The sequence below is a fragment of the Convolutriloba macropyga genome, unplaced genomic scaffold (genome assembly GCF_964194025.1).
Source record: "Convolutriloba macropyga unplaced genomic scaffold, txConMacr16.3 SCAFFOLD_3906, whole genome shotgun sequence".
NCBI lineage: Eukaryota > Metazoa > Xenacoelomorpha > Acoela > Convolutidae > Convolutriloba > Convolutriloba macropyga.
In genome coordinates, this window is record NW_027450008.1 from 9,494 (window position 1) to 12,500 (window position 3,007).

The 3,007-nt window shown below is 40.7% G+C and overlaps 1 non-coding gene and 1 pseudogene across 1 annotated transcript in view; both read left to right on the forward strand.

Moving 5' to 3' along the window:
- The first annotated feature begins 226 nt into the window (after positions 1–226).
- On the forward strand, positions 227–378 carry LOC142355541 (5.8S ribosomal RNA; annotated as a pseudogene).
- Positions 379–2,055: 1,677 nt separating this feature from the next.
- The window catches only part of LOC142355542 (large subunit ribosomal RNA), a 3,522-nt gene continuing 2,570 nt past the window's right edge, over positions 2,056–3,007 (forward strand). The window contains exon 1 of the ribosomal RNA XR_012761257.1: positions 2,056–3,007. This exon is cut by the window's right edge and continues 2,570 nt beyond it. This is a non-coding gene — a ribosomal RNA (large subunit ribosomal RNA).

Below are 3,007 nucleotides of genomic sequence, written 5' to 3' on the forward strand. Positions count from 1 at the left end.
GTCACAAGCTGATCACGCTCTATGATATGACTAGTATTATGTTGCTTATAGTAGGCTAAGCGCAAGCCGAAACATCAACATGTGAAAGTCGTAGAATTTTGCGATCAAACTGTGGCTAGTACTTTGATGATGCTTGTAGCCAACCGAATTGGTTGAAAAGCCCAATAAGTAAGCTAACTTGGGAGAGCTTGTTGGAAACCAAATGCTACTAGATTGGTCCAAATACATCCTTCAACAGGGGATCACTTGGCTCGCTTTACGAAGAGGAGCACAGCTATATGTGTTAATTCGGTATGAATCGCAAGATTTGTTTACCGACCTCTCTAACGCAAAAGGCGGTCTCGGCTTCGGCTGTTGACTGCGTCCGATTCAGGGTTATATAACTCTCGATTGAACACATTGATGTTCTATTGTTGGTGCTTCCAATAAAATTGGAACACTTAAAGCAGAACCGATTCAAATAATAGCATTCTGATCAATGATTGCATTCCTTGATCAAGAACTGCTGGAGTCATTGTGATGGCGAATTTTCTTCATAAGAAAATTGCAAAGAGACGGAACTTAATGAGACTAGTATTATGTTGTTTCTAGTAAGCGGAAGCTGAAACAGCAACATGTGAAAATCAAGTTTTGTTCAATGAGGCGATAAGTACTATGAAGCAACTAGTAGCCTAAGCATGACTCAGATTTGAGACAGTCAAAAAGACTGGCGAAACTTCTTCACATGAAAGTTACATAGAGAACTACAAATGTATACAGCGAGTATTATGTTGTTTCTAGTAGGCGAAAGCTGAAACATCAACATGTGAAAGTTGTCTGCAAACTGTAGAACGATATGTGATTAGTACTGTGCTGTTACTAGTAGCCAGTCTGACTGTAGAAGCCAAGACAAAGGGAAACTAATGCATCTGAAAAGGACAAGTTATGGAAAGGTATGCACGATAAGTATTATGTTGTTTCTAGTAAGCGGCAGCTGAAACATCAACATGTGAACGTCGTTGTGTACAGTAACCTAGAACTATATAGTCCTTAGTAACGTGCATTTACTAGTACCTGTAATTGGTATTCAGACTCAGGCAGTTTGGAATAGTTTGGCAAAGATGCACCAGAGAAAACTGGGATTTGATACAGAAATTGTTGAATACAAGTATTATGCTGCTTCTAGTAGGTTGAATCCGAAACATCAGCATGTGAAAATTGAAAACATTTCTGGTTCGAATTGTCACAAGTATTTGGTGATCTGAGTAGCCAAACTCACTACAACGCCAATTGAAGGCAAAAATTCTCAACGGGAAAAGCTATTCTCATTGAATGAGCTAACAAGACGAGTATTATGTTGCTTCTAGTAGGCGAAAGCCAAAACATCAACATGTGAAAGTCTTGCTGAACAAATTTAATGTTGTTGAGCTCAGTACCGTGTGAATTAGTAGCCATAATTGGCGAGCGAAAATTGAACTGGCGAAACTTCGTCTTTGGAAAATTGCAGATGCCGAGCACTTATTTTGCAACGAGTATTATGTTGACTGTAGTAAGCGAAAGCCGAAACAGCAACATGTGAAAGCTGTTGAAATTTGTGGTCATTTTGCAATAAGTACAAGGAGTGTAACTAGTAGCCAGGTCAAAATTTGGGATAAGAATGAGCAAAAATTCTGCATGAGAACAGTTGAAATTATGAAACTAAATTACAAAGACTAGTATTATGTTGTTTCGAGTACGCGAAAGCGGAAACATCAACATGTGAACGTTTGTAACGAAGTTTCGTTAATTTTCAGCCTAGTACTGAGCAAGAACGAGTAGCCTCATCTCCAATCCCACGCAAAATGTAGTGAAATATGTGAGTGAACCTTATTCACGGTGAGGGTTTCCCGAGGTCTGTATTGCAGCGAGTATTATGTTGCTTCTAGTAAGCGAAAGCTGAAACAACAACATTTGAAAGTTGGAATTAATGACTGAATGGAAACTTCGACCTGTGTTTGATAGTAGTAGCGAACAAAACTGCTGAATCGGTTTCTGTCTCATATTGGTCAGTGAACCAATTAAGAGACAATCAACTACATAACCTGAATTGGGCGAGAGAACCCCCTTAACTTAAGCATATCAGTAAGGGGAGGAAAAGAAATCAACTGAGAATCCCTTAGTAATGGCGAATGAACAGGGAAAAGCTCATCGGGAAGAGAAATGGCAACATTTCTCGGTGTCCGGTATGGTTTGATGCTAGACTGGTGAATTTGTCCTGATGTCTACTGGAAAGTAGCATCAAAGAAGGTGAAAATCCTGTAAAGGTCATTTTCGATACCAGTCATAATGGCTCATTCCTATGAGTAGAGTTGTTTGAAAGTGCAACTCGAAGCTGGAGATATGTCTCTCCAAAAGCTAATTATAAAGCGAGACCGATAGTAAACAAGTACCGTGAGGGAAAGTTGAAAAGCACTCTGAAGAGAGAGTGAAAAGTACGTGAAACTGTTGAAGGGGAACTGGAGTGAGCGTTACCATACTCAATGCCTTGATATTATATTCTCGGCTACCGAGTAGTGTAGTTGTCGTCTTTTGGCAAATCTTGTTAATGAATCGAGCAGAAGTTTTCCTCGGAATTCTTCTTGTTGATTCTAAACAAAATGAGATAAATTGATCTTGATTGCCTGTCTGACCTCAACTTCCTATTCAATGCTCTCTACAGCCCGTCTTGAAACACGGACCAAGGAGTGTGAGTTGCTTGCAAGTGTTGTCGCTCATTGAAAGCGCACACGCGAAATGAAAGTGAACAGTGTAATTTTTATGAATTGCACTACTTTGTGTGGTGAGGGCGCCGATTCGGTGTCCCGCAACCACGGACGGTTTTGCTCTTATTGCATGACTGATCCAGAGCAAGTAGCACACGACCCGAAAGATGGTGATCTATGCTTGGGCAGGGCGAAGCCACGGGAAACCATGGTGGAAGCCCGAAGCGGTTCTGACGTGCAAATCGATCGTCTGACCTGAGCATAGGGGCGAAAGACTAATCGAACCA